This window comes from Phyllostomus hastatus, unplaced genomic scaffold (genome assembly GCF_019186645.2).
Source record: "Phyllostomus hastatus isolate PE091 unplaced genomic scaffold, TTU_PhHast_1.1 phas_contig_159, whole genome shotgun sequence".
NCBI lineage: Eukaryota > Metazoa > Chordata > Mammalia > Chiroptera > Phyllostomidae > Phyllostomus > Phyllostomus hastatus.
Genome location: NW_025333640.1, coordinates 23322248 through 23342118, shown reverse-complemented (window position 1 = coordinate 23342118; position 19871 = coordinate 23322248). Strand labels below are relative to the sequence as shown.

The 19871-nt window shown below is 41.0% G+C and overlaps 1 protein-coding gene across 3 annotated transcripts in view; it reads left to right on the top strand.

Annotated features, from left to right (window-relative positions):
• FHIP1A (FHF complex subunit HOOK interacting protein 1A) overlaps positions 1-19871 on the top strand; it is a 194196-nt gene that overhangs the window by 19874 nt on the left and 154451 nt on the right. The window contains exon 1 of one of the 3 annotated variants that reach the window (XM_045831716.1): positions 15965-16069. The exons of the other annotated variants lie outside the window; for them this stretch is intronic. The gene's annotated coding sequence lies outside the window, so the exon portion shown is untranslated. Of the gene's footprint in view, positions 1-15964; positions 16070-19871 lie in introns of those variants that run through there. 3 annotated transcript variants of the gene reach the window in all.

Here is a 19871-nt window from a genome sequence, read left to right as displayed (position 1 = left end):
TGGGTTAGAGATCACGGGACAGATGTGCAGGTAGATGGTTATGTGAGGCAAACTAGTGATCAGATGTGGGAAGTTGGGGAGTGGAAGGAGAAAAATCGATTCCGAGAATGGAAGCCTAGATGACTGAGAAGATTTCTGTGACCCACTGGAGTGGCAGAAGGAACAGAGTGTTTGAGAGGACAGATTACTTAGATTACTTTGGGGTTTGTGGACTGAATGTGGTGGGGACCTTGAGGTACAGGTGTCAGATCAGTAAAGGAAAGTAAGAGTTTAGCTCTGGCTTTGAATATGTATAGACTGGGGTGGTAGATAAGCTGCTCCAGTTGCAGGGCAGAGGCCTTTGACCCAGGGACTGACTGGTTCAAGGAAAGGAGGCAAAGGTGGAAACTTAGAAACATTGTAATTTTGGCCCTTTATTGTTATTGTGTCCTTGTCCTTTACCACTAATAGTCTCTTAGTAAAAACGACACCGTTGGACTTTGACCCCTTCACTCCCAGCTCAATTTGTGATGTTGCTTGAAAAATTAGGCACCTGGGCCACATTATTTTAACTCCATGTAGAGTTCAGTTTTAATCAGGGAGAACGTGAACAGCTTTGTGACCTCATTTGCTATTGGGATGTTACTGGGAAATTTTCCTTGTACGTCTTTCAGCGGCTCCTAGAGCAGCTGTTTCGTAGGAAATGAGAGCAAACAGCTTTGCTTCCCTGGAGGAGTGCAAATATTTGTTCCTCATGGGAAATGATTTAACCGGCCACGTTTACTTTTTTCACCTTGGCTGCCAGGAAGCACAGGATCAAATGCTCTATTCAACTGCAGCAACTGTGTGGGACTCCGATAGGTCTCCATATGTAAGTTCCATTCCAGTTCCTCTTACCCCAGACACGGCCTTCATTTTCTTCCCCAAGTTATGCTCTCCTTGGTCATGACTGTTAATTTTCTTACTTAATACACACATTTCTTGCAAGCCACCCTCAAATTCTTTGTAGAATGAGATGAGGGCTAAATAAGTAATGCCTCTACGCTGTTTGTTATTTGAATGTAACCGATCACTACACAGATACAAGAACAGTAGTACACATGTACAAGGACATGGTTTTAATGTATATGTTCCTTGTTCTCTATGAACGTTGTCTTCACCAATAATTTTTAGGTAAATGGTACATATAGTCAATGATTGTAAACCTAACTAAATGAAAAACAATGCAACAGCGATAGCCAAGTTCATGAGTAAATATCCACATTCCACGCAGTCTACTCTGCCTCTTAACCAGTTATTCTTTCCCAGGTATATAAGTCTTTGCAATAAGAATTGGAGTTTTTTGGTTAGTCATTTGTTAATTTTGATAGTCGGTCCATTTGGAGTAGATATTACTAATGGCCTGGGGCTGATTGAGCAATGTGATCTAGTAATGCTTTTATTTCTTATCGATGTATGCAAACCCTGCCTTAGAAGGCTGTGTGGGGTTTGGGGTTGGTCACTGTTGAGCAATGGACAGGTCACCAGTTAGGTGAAAAGAATTGGCCTCTTACCGCCGATCATTCCTGCATTCTGTTTAAAGAAAGATCTTGTCTCTTTCATTCTGTAGAGGGAAACTTTTGCTTTCAGTGACCAGGTGAGGCACCAGCCTCCTTTATAACAAAACTCTTTTAAATTAAAATAGCCAAATAATTAAAGGGTTATCTGTGATTATTGAATTTGACCTCTGCAGCCTCCAGTAGAAAGTTTTCCCCAGTTTTAAACTTCACCAAGTGTTGCCTTTCCCTGAAACCACTCTGTCTGTTCTTATAAAGTGGGAGTCCTGCAAAATTGTGCCGAATTAAGTTGAAGTGGCACAAAAAAACTTTGTAGAATCAAATGAATATCAAATGAGATAGTTTTAGGAACTTTGTTTTAAAAACAGTAATGTTTAGATGTAAGTCATTTTTGTTTGCTTCAGGCCGATTACCTACTTTCTATTTACTTGAAGTGTATTGGTATCAAAATATCTTTGTGACTCAATTTGTATCAGGATAAATACATTTAGTTAATCAAGTGGCATTTACTTATTCAGACCCATCTCACTCTCCCAGAAGAAGTGCAGTCTTTCTAGATGTGGCAATAATGCTTCAGTTCCTTCTCTGAGAATGCCACAGGCATGGAGTTTGCCGTCACGGTGGAGCTGAGGCTTGCTCTTCTGCCTCGTGTCCTTGTTAAATTTCTCGGTTTTCATTAGAGCTTTCCAGCCCTACTCAAACTTACCATTGTTTATTGTAAAATAATATCCTTAGGGTTTTTATTACATTCAACAGAATCTTCTATCAGGAACCACAGCTTGAATTGCTTTCTGATCTCAGCACTAGAATAGTTGTTCTTTGAGCCACTGGGTTATTTTTACCCCATGGACACCGAGTCTTACAACAGATCATGTTCCCCTCTACATGTTCGCTGCCTCAAAGCTGAGAGTCCCTGCCCCTCCTTTCCCCCCCTCGGCCCCCTTAGCTGTCTGCCGCACCTCTCTCTCGGCTCTCTCTCTCCCTGTGGCTCCAGTGGTCCGTACTGATCTTATCCTACTTGTTTTAAAAGCTGCTTGAAGATAAGGATTCTACTACTTCTAAAAAGTATTCTTTTCAGTGCTATTGCACTGACTTGTACACGTTTGACAATCAACCAGTAGATGAATTGAGTATTACTAGGCCGTTCAAAAATAGTTTCATGTTGGGCTCTGCCTAGTGATATGGGTAAGGAGACAGAAATATGCCGTGTGCCAGTGAAGCTTGTGAAATATGCTGAGGATCGGAGGGATTGTATGTTGGAGAATGTGGCACAGTGAACTGGGATGCCCCTACACATGAGAAAAGAATGTTGAGTAGAGGAACCAATGTGTGCTATTTTCATCCTTATGTCATATCTAAATATACTGCTGTATCACAGCTGGTAGCCTGGCATCACCTAACTTTGCTTCAGTAAGAAAGGTCAATTCTCTCTTCTCCTAAATAAAAGATCAGGAGTTTGTTAGGAGGGAAACAATTTAATCTGTGAAAGTTTAGAAGTAGGTGTCTGCATATAAATAGTGTAGAAACAACTAATTTGTAATGCAGATTACATCGCCTCTAAAATGGTTGTGAGCTGCAGCCAATGATCCATGTATTCAGCTATTACTATGTGTGATTAAATTCCACTACAACCAAAGAGTGTGGACAGACCCATGCAGTGAATTGTTATAGTATGTGACACACGGTCAAAACTCTTTAGTAGGAAAGTCCTTTGAAATGCAAATGGATACAGTTAATTGAAGGCTAAAGATCATCAAATACCACTTTATTTCATAATTAAATTAAAAAATCTGTATTTGGTATATTGAGAAAGCAAAGCTTTGTTTTATAAAAAATTAAAGAAAATTTGTTGTGTTTTATCCATTATTACATGTTATTGGTAAACACCATGGTTCTAATAGTAAAACTTTAAATATCAGATGCTTAGAAAAAAACCTAACTAGAGAAAACTTTTTCCCTTGTATTTCTTTCTCCCTTTCCTTCCTCTGACAACAGAATCAAAAAATTTGTTCAATTAAAAACAAAAAACTGAAGCCCTGTCTTACTAGAATTTAATTTTTTTAAAAAAAAATTTTGCTTTGGGTCTTGAAAGGGGGACTTTGAAGTAGTCTGTAGTTGAAAGCATATCTCTAAGGATCCTTTATTGAATTAATGAGGTACCAACTATTCAAAATAATACTGATCATATTAATCTAGTTTCAAATTTTCTTTACTTCTAAGGCATGTTTTCTCCAAAGGAAACTTAATTAGTGGCATTTGTAGAGGAGGAGGCCATGGCTTCAATGAGTTTGTCAGACTTGACAAAGACTTAGTGTCTGGCACAAAGTGAGTGCTATGTACGAGTGTTGCTGTTTCTGTTTATTGTTGCTATTAGATGGCCAAGCCATTTATTTGTGTAATTAAAAAATAGCCCATTCCCTCTAATTGGATTTGAAGCTCTTCTGAAGCCATTGAAAAGGCTTCTGCTGTTAAAAGTTACAAGAAAAGCTACTTCTAGAGAGTCCTGGAACTCCCCTGCTGCCCCCAGCCCTCTTTTACTCTGAGATGACCTTCCTTAAATTTCCTGGACTTCCATTTCCTCATCTAAGATGCTGGATCCATGGCAATGGGCATCTGGAGTGGTGGATTTTAGAGGCAGAGGGGGCATTAACCAAATAGTCTACTCTTTGTACTCTTTGGGGAAACTCATCCCTTCGTTAGCTTCAGTTAGTTTTTTTTTTTTTTTTTGTTTTGGGTAGATTAGTATCAGTCTGTATTTTTCCTTTCATTTTATATTTTTCCCCAGAGCAGTTTTTATATATTTATAAACATCATAAATACTTGTTTGTCTATCTTTCTGCTTGAATGTAGGCTTCACAAGGGCAGGGGTGTTTGTTTGTTTGTTTGTTTATTTTTGTTCAAGTGCCTGTTACCTAGTAGGTGCCAGGTAGGAGCTCAGTAAATATTATTGGATAAATGAATGCATCCTCAATTGCCTAGTGGACATTTCTATTAATTGATCACATCTGATTCCTTTAAAACATCTCCCTTTCATGCTTTTCTTATTTCTAGCAGTGACAATACATTCGTGTTAGCAAAAGCAAAATCCCAGAGGAGTTGGCAGCCATACCTGATTTTCTCATACAGAGAAAAAATTAGATGATTTTCAAGGGGATTTAGACAGTCACGGCCACCAAGCCTTTAAGTGCAGAAGCAGTGACATTTTCATACAAGGTCATGAATCTTACAAGGTCATACAGTGGACATGAATCTTCTCAAATGAGAAGGTTGAATCTTCTTAGATAGAACCTTCTGAGCCAGAACTTCCCAGGAAATTACTTGGAGTCATCAGAAGTTATTCCTGAAGCCGTAGCTTCTACTGGCTTGATATTCCTGACATGCCTCCTTTGTCATGCTAGTTCCGTCGGAGATTCCTGGTTGCTTCTAAGCAAAGTCTCAGCTGTGCAGCGTGGTATCCAGTGAAACCGCACAGCACTTTCTAGTTCGAGACCACACTGGTGCCCCTCGTCAGCTCTCTCCCCAGCCGAGGCCTCTTCCTTAGTGGCTCCTGCTGCATTGTGATTCCTGCTTTAGAGCCTCTCTGTTCGCACTGTGCTGTCGTCCACCACGTGGTAAGGTTTTCCTCCCTTTTCACTCATCCAGATCTGTCTTTCTTAATCCACCAGGAAAGCTGTCAGCTCTTATGTGAAGCCATCTGTATCACGTTTTTGGGCTCCCAAATATTGCATTATTCTTTTTTTTTTAAGATTTTATTTATTTATTTTTAGAGAGGGAAGGGAAAGAGAGAGAGAGAGAGAGAGAGAGAGAGAGAGAGAGAGAGAGAGAGAGAGAGAGAGAGAGAGAGAGAGAGAGAGAGGGAGGGAAACATCAATGTGTGGTTGCTGGGGATCATGGCCTGCATCCCAGGCATGTACCTTGACTGGGAATCAAACCTGCGACACTTTGGTTTGCAGCCCGCGCTCAATCCACTGAGCTATGCCAGCCAGGGCTGCATTATTCTTAAATATTTCATTTGCATCTTTATTGCTTTCCCTACTTTATGATTACCTTTCTGAGGGAAGGAACTAATGGAACAATGGCGTTGGGGGTTAGGGATTGAATCACAAATCGGAACTAAAGCAAAACCTGCCAAACTGCAACAAAATTAACAAAATGTAAGTCCATATCCTAGCCTGTGATGAAGTTTTCAAGGGCTTCAGAAAATGCCAAGATTGAGTCCTTCCTACCTTTTTAAACATTAAAATGTCCTTTAAAAGAGTTAAATGATGGTGATAACATCTAGTAATAGTAATGGCTTCAAATAAATTATCTTTATTTGGAAAAAAGTAGAAAATTTGCAATTGGCTTGTGTGTGTGTGTGTGTGTTTAATTGTATTGGTTCGTGACATCAGAAAGTCTAGGAAAGACAAGACTTGCTGGCTGCTAACTGTGGGAGCTTCCATCCCCCATCCCTTCCCGCTTCCCCTGGTGGCTTCCCCTGGTGGCTTCCCCTGGTGGCCGTCCTCTTTCCTCTGCTCAGCAGCACAGTATTCACGTTTCAGGGTCTCAGATGCTGGCTTGAGAGTCTCATGCTCTGGATTGACGCTGTTCATCTAGCCTGAGGATGCATGAAAGTTACCTTCTAAATGTGCGAAAAGAATTTCCTTCTATCTCTTGAACTTCAAAGAGTATTGTTTTTGGCATACTGCAGATGAACCTAGACAATGACATTCCATCGCCTTTCTAAGTAAATCAGCTTTATTCATGTCATCAGAAGAGAAATTTTTATGGTTTTCTAATTTTCCAGGCTGATGGAAAAAGTCCATGAGGATACAAAAGACATAAATTTCTTCATTTCTTTTAAAATCATAAACCATTTGACTCTCTTGTTCCACATTGTAAGGCAAGTTAACATTCTACTTTTTAAAATTGTTCCACAATTTCAAGTTTCCATTGAATACACTATATGTATACTCTTGGAGTTTGACATATTAATTATGAGGAGTATTTGATCACATATAATCTTGATGGTGTTCAACAATACCCCGTGATGCACACTTGTGCGGAACGCTGACAGGATGACAGGCAGTGGGGAGCCAACACTGTGTTTTGCTGAGCTGACTGGTGACGGGAAAGGCAGGGTGTTGCCGTGTTACAGCAGACATAATGTGGTATCTCCTGGTTGCTGTGCAGTTCCAGACAATAGGTATCTGCTGTCTTAGAGTTTATTGGTGGCAAAAAAACCCCAGAAGCTTTTCAAGTTAACTTAAAATAGAAACACGTAGGACTTAACAGCCAATCTCAGTGACACCAGTGCACCCATAAGGGATAATGGAATGGCACATTGCCTCCTCTGGTGTCCTGCCTGTCTCTGCTTCTCTAGTTCCTTCTCTTTCACATGGGCCAACGTAGGTATGAGTATACTGCCAGCACTGACGTGACCTTTTGATTTGAGGCCCATGATTTTGTCTATATTTTTCTTAAGTCACACTCTCAAAAAGGACATCCTGATTGGTTTAATTCAGCCTATGGGTCCATTTCCCTGGGACCAGGTAACTAACGATGACCGGTTGGGGTTGGGGTGGGGGTGGAGTTAATGTGGTACAAACCTGAAATTGGGCAGCTTTTAGTTGGATATTTCACCACCTGCACTGGTTATTTCTAATTTATTCTTCCTTATTTTCTATCCTTTTGTCTTGTCATTACACACTTGGAGAGACTTCCTCATTATCACCTTGTAGTACATTCACTGAATTTTTTGTCTGGTAATCTTATTTTCAAAAATATTTACAAAGTTCTTGTTCTCTAATCACTTTATTTTCATTGTCTCATTCTTGTTTGATGGTTGTAGTATCTTCTTGAATCTCTTTGAATTGTTTTAAATCTCTTTGAATTGTTTTAGAGATACTTATTTTTTTTAAGATTGTATTTATTTATTTTTAGATAGAGAGGAAGGGAGGGAGAAGGAGAGGGAGAGAAACATCAATGTGTGGCTGCCTTTTATATGCCCCCTACCAGGGGGACCTGGCCTGCAACCCAGGCATGTGCCCTCACTGGGAATCAAACCAGCGACTCTTTGGTTTGCAGACCAGTGCTCAATCCACTGAGCCACACTGGCCAGGACTAGAGATACTTCTTTTTAAAGTGTTCTTCTGTTTCTGGAATTAACTATCTTTTCTCAGTGTCAGTTATTTATTTATTTTTTTAACTTCCAACGTCACTGATTTTCCTTGTGCACTTGGTTGCCTATTTATAATTAAGAGTAAAGGCCTGGAGTTTCCTCTACTATTTTAAAAAGATCTGTATGTAGAATTGTTTTGCTCCCAGCTGTCTGTTTCCCTTGAGTAGGAATTCTAAATTGTGTGTGTGAGTGTGTGTGTGTGTGTGTGTGTGTGTGTGTGTGTGTGATGAAGCAGGTCACTGGGTTGTCTGCTGGTCGGCCACTTTGCTTCACCCCAAAAATGCCCTAAAGAGGAGGATTTATTCCGAGGGACCAAAATCCACTTTGGGGGGCTTCATAAGCCGTCCCTCAATCCCCACCGCCATGATCGCTTCAGCTCCTGTAAAGGTGAACCCCAGACATCTCAGCTGGCACTCCGCTTGGTCAAGCTCCCCGCAGGCCCCTGTGGTCCTCCCCACTCTGCGATACCTGTTGACTCTGAGCCCAGAGCCTCCCTGGGCTACTGCCCAGCAGATGGCCTCCTTGGCGGCCCCGGGGGCAGCTTTCCTCTCACCGTTTCACCTGTCAGCACATTCCCGTTTCCTGCTCTGTTTTCCAGAGGTTCGTTGAAATCTCTTGTCTGTTTAAAGTTCTCTTCCAGCAAACTTTTCTTCATCTTTCAGAACTCTTCAGTTTCCTGTTTTGACACTTTCGCTTCATTAGGGACTCGGGAGAGCCAATCAGGCTGCCAGCCATCTTGAAATGAAAACCTCATCAGTCTGTCCTTTTAAAAGATAGCATTTGGCTTTTGGCTTTTATTTTTACTTTTTTAAAACGAGAGCTATACCATATACACACACATATATAAAAGAATACATATCAGTGTATATGTATAATTAGAAGAGAAAGAATAAAGAGAACACTGGTACCTACTATGTAGCTTGAGAAATAGAATATTATATTTTTAGTTCCTTGACACCCTGTATGTCCTTTCTTGATTGTGTCTTCCTCATCCCCTCTGCCTCCTGGGGTAACTGTTATCTTTCACTTTTCAGTCATTTCCTTGCTTTTTATAGAAACATGAATTCGCCTTATGTATATTTATGTCTAAACAATATATTGTTTAATTGTAGCTACTTTTGCTCTTTGCATACAGCATGTACTCTTCTGAACCCTGCTATTTTACTCAAGAATGTTTTGAGATTCACTCATGTTTATTCATGAGGCTGTATACTGTTTATCTGATGGCTGTAGAGCATTGCATTGTAAAAATATACCACACTGAGTTACGTTTTCCACTGTTGACGGATGTTTGTGTTTGTGTGACTTTTTGCAACCATGAGAAAGACTGGCGTGAACATAGTTCCTGTTGCACGCGGGCTAGAGTTTCTCTAACGTGTAAGCACGGGAGTAGAAGTGTGGAGTCATCGAGCACACGCACCGTTTCACTAGTGATGACAACCACGTGCGGAGTGATTGTAAAAGGATCGTCTGCACAGGAGCGCGAAATTGCCTGTGGCTCAACGACCCTTGGGGTGATCGGATTTTTAAAATTTTTTGTCTGCTTGGTGGGTGTGAAATTGTATCTTATTGTAGGTTTTTAAAATTGAGATGTGATTTATGTGTAGTATAATTTGCCTTATTGTGACCTCAATTTTTATTTTCCTGATTATGAATGAGGTCAAAGATACATTTCCATACAGCTGTTAACCTTTTATGCTTTCTCTTCTGTGAGTTTGCCATATTTTTTTCCAGTTAGTTTTATCTTACTGACTGGTAGGTGTTCCTTATATATCCTGGGTGTGTGTGTGTGTGTGTGTGTGTGTGTGTGTGTGTGTAAGATGTGACAACATTTATTTGTGTGTGTATGGGGGGGCAGTATTCAGTTTTCTGCAAATATAATTATGGTACTCACCTTTTGGTTGTGGTTAATCTTTGACAAAACTGAGAAGTGGGTTTTGGCACCTTAACAATTTGGATTCTTTTTTGTCCTGCCCTTTTCTTAATCTACCCCCATTGTGAAACAGTTCTGGTTGAAAAAGCATCCTGACCTTCAGGAACTCAGCATGTTTTCTTTGGCACGCATGCTGCTAAAGCTGGAGCACAGCGCCCGTGATGCGGACGATGACAAACCTGCATAGGCGTGGCCAGACCGGGGCCCGCCAGCGCCTGGGCCCAGAGAGGCGGTAGGCTGCTGTGAATGCTGGTCCTCATCTCTAACCGGAGAGCCCGGTGGTTTTCTTGGTTGTGGTTGACACATCTGTGAAATTTAATGTTTCGTGAGTTGAATTTCTAAAATGATAGCTTTCATTACTACCCATTCATTTCTCCATTTGACAGTGTACCCTGAAGTTAACTTAAGGGACACTTTCTTTTAAGTGGTGATAGTTGTATAAATCAAAACTTCATGAAACGGTTGAAACGGCAGATTTTATGTTACGTATATTTCACCACAATCGTAATTAAAAAAACCCGCAAATGCTGGAAAGAAAGTTTTTGGAAGACTTGGGACTCTAATAAAACTGCAAAGAAGATGCTTTGAAGTAGTGTATCTGTTTTTGAGTGCAGAGCTGTCTTTTGAAAGTTAATTACCGATGTATGGTAATTGGCAATACCCCTTTTACATAAGCTGCTTATTTTTTGTCATGAATAATATTCTTTTAAGAAGGTTTAACTTTTTTTTGAGTTTTTGTAAATTTGGGAATGAATTTCAAGGATTGTATTTTTGTTTATCTTCTCTCCCTAATTCTGGCTCTCACTGTCCCCCGCCCAACACCTCCCCCCCGCCCACCCGCTTTGCTGCAGCCTCATAGACTTCCTCCCATTCCCCCGAATCACCATCGTTTTCCTTCCTCAGGGCCTTCGAACAGGTTGTTCTTTCCCCTCTGCCTGCTCCTATTTATCTTGTTATTTTTAAAAATTGTGATAAATGGGGATACCCCATGTGATGGGCTAAATTGTCATCCCTCAGTTCACATGTTGAAGGCCTAACCGCTAGTACCTCAGATTGTGACTCTTTGAGGACAGGGTCTTTAGAGAGACAATTAAGTGAAAAGGAGGTAATTTTGGGGGGCTCTGGTTCCATATGAATGGTGTCCTGATAGGAAGAGGGGATGTGGGCGCAGACAGTGGCAGAAGGGAGACCACGCGAAGACACAGGAGAAGTCACCAACAGGCCGACGGGAGAGTTCCCAGAAGAAAGCGACCCTGCTGGCACCTGACCTTGATCTCATACTTCCGGCCTCCCGCATTGTGAGAAAATAAATTTCTGTTGTTTACGTACGCCATCCCATCTGTGGAACTTCGTTGCGGTAGTTCGTTGCTAGCAAACTAATGTAATGCAGAAGATTAAATTTACCACTTTAACGAGTGGCATTAAGTACATTCACGTTGTTGTACGACCGTCACCACCATCCATCTCCAGACCTGTTGTCATCTCGCCAGACAGACACCCCCTTCTCCCTGCCCGCGCCTCTCTGGAAACCACCATTCTACTCTCCGGCTCCACGAATTTGAGTACTCGGGTACCTCCTGGACGTGAAATCATACAGCATTCGTTCCTTTGTGACTGGCTGATTTCACTGCATAATGTCTCAAGTTCCATCCATGTTGTAGCCTCTCCATCCTTTTTACGACTGCATAATATTCTATTGTATGTATATACCACATTTTGCACATTTTGTTTATCAATTCATCCATTGATAGACATTTGTGTTGCTTCTACCTTTTGGGTATTATGAATGTTGCTTCGAATGTGTGTTTATAGATATCTCTTTAATAGCCCGCTTTCATTTCTGTTAGGTGTATATCTAGAAGTGGAACAGCTGGATTATATGGTAATTCTATTAATTACTACCTAATTTTTTTGAGGAAGCACCATACTGTTTTCCATGTTGGCTGCATCATTTTACATTCCCATGGGTTTCAGTTTTTCCACATCCTTGGTAACACTTGTTATTGTCTGTTTTTTTTTTAAATAGTAGACATGGTATTATTGGGTATGAAGGCTTTCAGTGATGATGCAGTGCTCTTTTGATTTTATTGGAGGTAGGTAATAAAAAATATGGCTTTTAATTGTTATTGGGAGTTAATTATCAAAGGGTTGTGAAGTGGCATTCATATGCCTCTGAATTCAGGCATTTCACCTTGGAGGCTTGCAGGAGGCATTGAAGTTATTGGTGTGAAAGACTGGTAGACATTTTTTTAACCTATTTTCGCCAGGAACTTCATTCCTATAAGTAACTTTGGGTCTGCTTGTGTGCTATGCCAAATTTTAAGCATTTCTCATTACTAAGACTCAGTGAAACTGTTCTTTTTGCAGAACTGAAGAGGCTAGTAAGTTTAGCTTTTTCCTCTAGGGAAAATTTACATTTTCCTAAGTGTTGACAGCTGTGTTTGCATAAAACACTCATGTACCTAACAATTACAGTTTGGTGAAGGAAACAGAGCACGTTAGTTAGTCGTATTAGGCTTCAGAAGTCTCAAGAAGAGGATGTAGTAAAACACAAGGAGCCTGAGCGATGCTCAAGTGTTTCCTGAAGGGCATTTTCGAAATCATCACAGAGCGATATGTTTAACCATAAATATTGCATTACAGCCGCCTAAGAGATTATGGAGTCAAAGAGACTGAGTAAGAAATCTTTATAAATAGGTCCCTTAACTTTAGTTTGTATGTGAAAATGGAAATTTTTGTTTGGGCTTATTTATCTTTTCTTTGTCCTTTGCTTGGGTTTTTCTTCACTCCAACAGCAATTCTTGATGGCTTACAGTGGGCAGCATACGAAAAATCATTCTTTGTTATGGCTTGGGACAGACAGAGGCACATGGTCGCATTGGGAGGTCCTATTGCAGTCACCCCTCCACCCCCATTTTGACATCCTAAGCTGCAAATTTGACTTGGAAGCAGCTCCGTTTAATAATCATGAGTTCACCGAGTTAACTAGCATTACAGTACCCAGCGCAATTCATTTCACATGTACAACTCATATTTTTCTTTGTGCGATTTGTACCCCTACTGGTTTGAGCATTCACAGTAAATATAATTAAATCTGTTGAAGCCAAAGCATATAAGGATGTTCCCTCTATTATTAGCCAGTCTTCCCCATCACTGTAATAATAGAGCTTTGTCTGAGAACCCTGAAAACTCTGCCAGCGCTTTGTAGGCTTTGTAAACTGAGAGAACCACTACTGTCAACAGGGGCAAGCCCATCGTCCCCCAGCAGGGGTGCTGTTGGCTGGTTTAATCTCTTTGGGTAGTAATGCTGGGTTAGTAATGCCACAGCTCACATCACATGCCTTTCCACAAGCATGGGACAAGGAACAGGAGTCAACTGCGTGGCTTTCTTGAGGTGTGGCACCCCCCTCCCTGCCCCACCCAGGTCTGTCCTTTTACTCTGGAAGTTCAGAGCTGACTCAGGGAGAAGCTACTTGAACGTCAGTGGTCCTGATCGCCCACGTCAGTGGGACCACACCTCAGTCTTTGTTATTCACATGAAATACAGCACTGCCTCTGAAGGCAAAAAGGCAGAAGGCTGGGTTTACTTTACTGTTCATTAATTGATTGATGAGTTGTGTCCTTTATGTTTAACAACTAGATGTCAGAAAGTCTGCTGTGTGTGTAGAAAGCTGAGCTCGAGTCTGTAGAGAGCTACAAAACAAATGTGCAGTGCAGTTTCTATTCAAGTCCCCTGGAGTTTAAGATGGAAGCAGGGAGCACAGAGAAGGTGCCCAGCTGGCAGCAGCTAGGACTGCGTTGTGTGGTCCAGAGCACATGTGCCACGGAACATACCATGCCATGGCCAGGGAAGGGAGCCGGCCGTTAGACCTCTCTGAAGAGGAAATAAAGGCAAAGCAAATCAGGATACCAGGTAGAGAGAGCTGTTGGGTTGGCCAAAAACTCCACTATGTTTTTTTCCATGTGATGGCTCTAGTAGTGCTTAGTTGTCTTTAAAATGATTCAAAACAATTTTGGTAGAGTGTATTGTGACAGCTGTCATATCAGGACACACTTAAAAATAATCAAAATTGGTGAATTTTTGTGCAGCCATTTTAATATTGAAGATGGAAGAATATGTGCAACATTTTTGGCATATTATGCTTTCTTATTTCAAGAAAGGTAGAAATGTAACTCAAATGCAAAAAAACGATTTGTGCAGTGTATGGAGAAGGTGCTGTGGCTAATGGAGCATGTCAAAAGTGGTTTGCAAAGGTTCTTTGTGCTGTTGACCTTTTGGCCAAATAATTCTTTGCTGTGGGGCTGGCATGCATTGGAAGATGTTTAGCAGCACCTCTGGCCTCTACCCACTAGAAGCCAATAATGGCAGGAGATAGCCGACATACTCAAAATACCTAAATCAATGAAGTTATTGGTGAAAAATGAAAAAAATGTGTCTTTTATTTTATGGAAAAAATGTAACAGACTTTTCAGCCAACCCAATACTTTCTGCACAATGGCTCCTGATTCCTTAAGGTCCTCAGCCCTTTAGAAAGTATATCCTGACTCTCCAATAGTGGTCAGGCTCAGTATTGTTAAAATTTATAAATAAATATTTTCCATCTGATAATGAAAGTAATGACATTTTTTTTTGTAGGGTAGAAGACTTGTAAAAGACACATAGGCACTGAGAAAATAAATTGCCCTTATTCCAGTTACCTAGAAATAATTCCTAGGTAAGCTTGTGGAATATACCCTTAACTCCTTTTTTCTATGTAAATGACTTTAATTATACTTACTTTGGATTCTCAGACCAGAGGGTGTATAGATTTCATAAAGGATAAATCTGAGTTGGATTCGTATGAGATCACTGAAATGGTTTATTGTGATGATAATTTTGACCTTGCCTATCTTTACTTTTGGTTATTTTGAAAATTTTTGCCACCCTTGAAAAAAAGCCCATTTGTTTTCATTTTAGAGTATTTGAAAGCAAATGATTTTATTTTAAAGAGAATGTTTTCAATGGATAGACTTTTGGGAATGATAGGAGATGGAGATTTTCTCATAAATTAAATAGAAGTTATGATTGTTTAATTTTATATCAGTAAATCACTGTAATAGGTAAATATCTTTACAGTCTCATAGTGTTGATTTTTTTGTATGTTTTACAGTGTATTCTTCCCCCAGAAACTATGTATATTATTAAGAAGGTGTATGTATATTCCTTAATTATTAGTTACCTCTATTTATCATTAATGGAAAATCTATATGGGTTAAGTTAGTAAGTAAAGTGGAATATGAGATGTCAGACAATTTAATTTTTGATATGTGCAAAGCTGTAGGTGAATTTAAGATCCCGACCTCTGACAGGTGCATTTGGAACAAGAAATTGCCTGGGACATGGCCTTCTGTACCTAGGGAAGAGCCTGGCTTTTGAAGTGTGTTTTCTGATCTGCCACTGTTCTCTTTGCTCTGCCATTTGTGCCAGGCCATGAAAGCTAACAGTGGGACGCTGTGTTGTGGGAGAACTTTATGGATCCTCCGTGTTTGGAAAGTTGTTACTGTCCATAAAAGTACAAAGTAGAGTAGATGCCCTTGGCTGATTGAGAGGTCTTAACCTTTTTGGAAATCGATGGCTCCATGCTATGGTTTTTAGAAAGGTATTGTTTTTATACAATGTCTAGCTGCCCTAGTTCTATAATGTCTTTGTTAAAAAAAATTCTGGTAACTGAGACCTTTTGTTTGCGTGGAAAGGGGTGTCACAAACTCAGGGTGCAGACAGTTTAATGAGAATATACGGTTCTAAGGAGGAGTGATGACTGTGGCAGATAGAGAATGGTTACCTCTCCAAAGGAATGAAAAAGCAAAAACCAAAACGTATTGTGACAGCCAAACAGAAAGTCCAAATTTGGCCTGAAGCCCACCAGTTTGTGTATGCCGTTATCCCTGTAATAATAACAGTAGTAGAGCAGTACTATAATACAATAAAAGTACCTAACAATTTTTGAGAGCTTACTCAGTGCCAGGCACATGCATTATCTCATTCTATCTCCACATTAAAGGTAAATGCTCTTATTAACCCACTTCGACGTAAAACTGAGGCAGAGAGAGGGTACTTGTCCACGGCACAGGGATGGGAACAGCAAGTCTGCTGCTAGGTTTGTCTGATTCTGGACCTCGAGCTCTGCGATGTGTTGTGGTTTGAGGCCACAGAGCTTTGAATTGCATTGGGCAGGAAGGAAATTGTCAGTCAGTGGTTAAGCTGCTCAATGTTGGCAGTGGCCAGCTTTGTGACCTTGGAGGAGTCAGCCAAGGCTGGGAGAAAGGGCAGTATTCTTGGTCCTAGAGGAAGAGGAAGTGGCGAGATCAGTCTGCAGCGGTGTGGACAGGCTGGAGAAAAGTCTTCACCAGGTGCCTGGGGAGGTCATTACAGAAAGAAACAGTTCCTCCGAGGTGTAGAAGGTGTGTGGGGGTTGGGAGTGTGGGGTGTGTGCAGTGCAGAGAAGTGGAAAATCAGGCTAAAGGGAAGTTTAGTAGGAGCTTGTGACGTTAGGTGCTGGCAGACGTGAGTAATGTCTACAGGGATGTTACGTGCCGTGGGTTTAGCAGTGTGTGAGGGACTGTCTAGGGCTGTCGAATAAAGAACTGAAACGTATGTGGTCTGAGATTTAATCCAGGGCTTCCTGTTGCAGTAGGCGTTAAAACCAAATGAGGTTTTCGTCTGGGTGGACGGGACTGACTTTTCTCCGCTGGCTTTTGTTCAGTTATCTCAGCAGGCTCCCCACACTCACCTAGGGGTGGATTTTCTGGGGCATCGTGGATCTGTATCAGGATCACTGGCATTTCCCGTGGTATTTAGTGGAAAGAGAGTCATAAAGAAAGAATGCTGACAGACCTTTGGTTGTTGAATTAACCAGCACCACTGAAATGTTTGCCTATTAACGTAGCACCTCTATGCAAACAAGCCAGTAACTTGTTGTACATAGTAGCTCTCAAAGCGCCTCTGTCTAAATGGATTTAACTCAAGGAAATGGAAAGTGAGGTCCAGCTATGCCTACCTGGCAGCACATGAACATGAACCTTAGGAGGCACAGCGGCCTCTGTGAGAGGCCTGTCTGCATAAACCTCACAGACCCCTACAATTTTTTAAAAATTAAAAAAGAATTATATATATAAACACATACATACAAACACACACACACATAAATATAAAATTAAAGGGCTCTATCTTGACTATTTTCCCTGAAACAATGTGAATATACTACAAAAATATACAAGAAGTGAAGATTGATGAATAGATTTTGCTTTCTGCAGTCTGAAGACTTTTAAATAGACACTGGAGGAGGAAGCAAACTTAGCTGCAAGAAACCTAATACTGCTAGACGCGGGGGGAGACGCGGGACCAAAAATAGAGCAGGAGTTGGGTCTAGGGAAGCCCTTTTGTTGAATTTGTTTCACTGGCTTTAAATGATCGCTTTCCTCGAAGCAACAAGAAAAACGGGTCCAGTTTGTTTTCAGAATTGGAAGAAAATACTTCTGTACGCTCTGCCACGTTTCCATCTGGAATACCGTTTAAGAACTTGGCCAGATCTCAAGTGATTTATGTTCAGTAAACAAGACTGTCTTCAGCTTCCCATTGTGAAAGAGCACATGGTTTGGGGTTTCCTTGCTGCTTTTCAGTCTCTTTTAATGGCTTGTTCAAGGTAATAGTGCATCAGTCTCCGCTATTTATCTGCAGAGTTTGGGTTGTGACAGCGGCGGTTTCTGAAGCCAGAAGCCAGAAGCCAGAACAGTGGTGGAAGTTGGAAGAGCTCAGACTGTGACCACCTGGGCAGCACTACCCAAACTCCACCTGCTTCTCAGGGTTGGTGGTGGGGGGTGAGGGATGGCTTTCGCATAAACTTGAAATTCAGCTTTTTCCATTTTTCAAGTTTCAGGAAAGAGGCTTTTAATGTTATGGACAAATGAAATAAAGGGAATTTCAAGTCAGCTCTTTTGAATGCTTATGGTTTTTTCATGTTTTAAAGAGTTTACTTTTTCTCCTAATATGAGAAAACATTTATTTCTGAAATGGTGGGTATCTAGTAAAAAAATGATATTTCTTTTGATGTTTGAGAATACATTATTATGGAAATGTGAACACTGATCCACTGTCTTTTCAAATGTGGAGAAAACATTAATGCTTTAAATTTAAATTATTTTTATAGGTCCCCTGTTAAATTCTTCTAATTATTAGGTTTAAAATATTTATGTGAGAGAGGTAAGCATTTTAGCAAAGAAATGGTAATCTTATTCTGCAATATAAAAATACTAATGAAGTGTTTCAGAGCATATAATTTAGGAAAACCATATAGTATGTATTTCAGATTCACTGCAGATAAGAATAGTTACATCACGTTAGCAAGTATTCTGCTATAGTAACTTCCCCCAACACCTCTTCCTAAATCTTGAATTGAAGGTCTTTTCCTGAACTGGTCATCTCAGTATTTTGAGTTTTATGTCTTACACACCGTGCAGACCAAGCAGATGATAAAATGTACAGAGGTCAGTCTGACCTTCAGATTCTATCAGCTATTTTGAATCTAATTCTCAAACTGTCCGTGATAGCTTGGCAGCAAGCCACGTGCTCGTCACTTTAGCTTGTTAGGGTTAAGCCTAGTGCTGTCAAGAACAGGTTTACTAGTCTTTTTTAATTGCCTCCTTAAAACTTTTCATTTCAAGTAGTAGCTAAAGAACTTAAGACGGCGATAAATGTGGATGGAGGTCAAGTGAAAGTTCTGAGCAGATCAGGCATTCACCGAGGGAGGGAATGCAGAGATGGATGATTTTCGGGGCCCTCGTGGAGGAGCAGAGGATCGCTGAGGCGTTTGTGTTAGAACAGGGTTTAAATTCTGTAGTTGTAGGATGTGTATGTGGCATTTATTTGACTCTAGTATAAACTCTTTTCTTTTGTGCATTTTTGTTTTTTGCATTAAAATGTGCCACCTGTTCTTCTGGGGAATGGGAAGGCTAAGCATTAGAAAGGTGCGGAAAAGCTGATCAGGACGAGGTGGAATCTGGAGCAGACAAACGAGAGGGGGTGTCCCATGAGCCAAGGGTGTCACCTACTCAGGGGTGGTGCCAGTAAATCCTACAGTAGGACAGAGAGAGGAAAAATGGCTACAGAAGAGGTGAGGCAAAGAGACATTTAGGAAGAGGCAGGAGGAGGAAGCATTTCTGTTGAGTGGAATAATGTATACCTGCGCCTCTGGGAACAGGAGAGGCCAAGTTTCCCGGCAATCAGTCATGCTCACTTTGTTGATGTGCCTGGCAGCCTGAAGTGTGGAGTCTGTGGCCCTCGTTATGACTGTGAGAGGGAACCGAGATGGAAAAGACTGGGGCGGGGGGGGATCTGTGAGCCTCCGGGGATGTGCTCAGAGCCACAGCAGCTTGCGTGTGACCTTGCAGGGGGTGGAAGACAATGGCAGTTGGGACTGTGTAATTGATTGGATGATCTAGTTGAGTCAAATCAGAGGAGCCTAACAGGCCCATCTCTTTCTCTGGAATCATTCCATGCCTGGGGCACTTGGGGGTGGGATTTCCTTTGTAAGTGTGAGGGTAGGGCTGAACCCGAGGAGCTTTGGACATGGAACATTAGAATTCCCTTCTTGCTTCCTCTGCCCTCCTCCTGGGATGCACCACAGGTTCGCATTGTTCCCTGACAGGACCCAGTTTGCTGGGAGTTATTGCATTTTCTGTATCTTTCTTGATTTTCTTTCCACTTTCCAAAACTCACTTGTGCACTCTCTGGTGTCCCTATTCTCTCCAAGTAACTGGAACGAATTTGGTTAAAAAAAAAAACCTTCATTCTCTTGTTTAGAGTTAATATAAATTTAACTCAGTCTCTATGCTTGCATTCAAAAGAAGGGTTCACGTTATGTTGACTCAAAGAAATGGTGACATTTTGGGCATGTCTTTGGGTAAATAATATGATGGGGATACGACAATGGACTCTTTATATGCATATTTTTTACTCATGGAAATTAAACTCAAACACTTGGCTAAAAGAAAAATGAAAGGACACGACGAAGTAACAATTGAAGCATGATAAGCAGAGTCCTAGAGTGAACATGAGATCGGAGATAAGAGCCCGCAGTCTGTAGGGAGATTTCATTTCCCTTCAGAGCTGGAGCATTGGCTTTAACTGCATGACCCATAAAGTGCAAGTGAAATATGTTGTTTGGTATTTGCCTGAGGAGTTAATGGTCTTTCCCCAAAGGGCCAG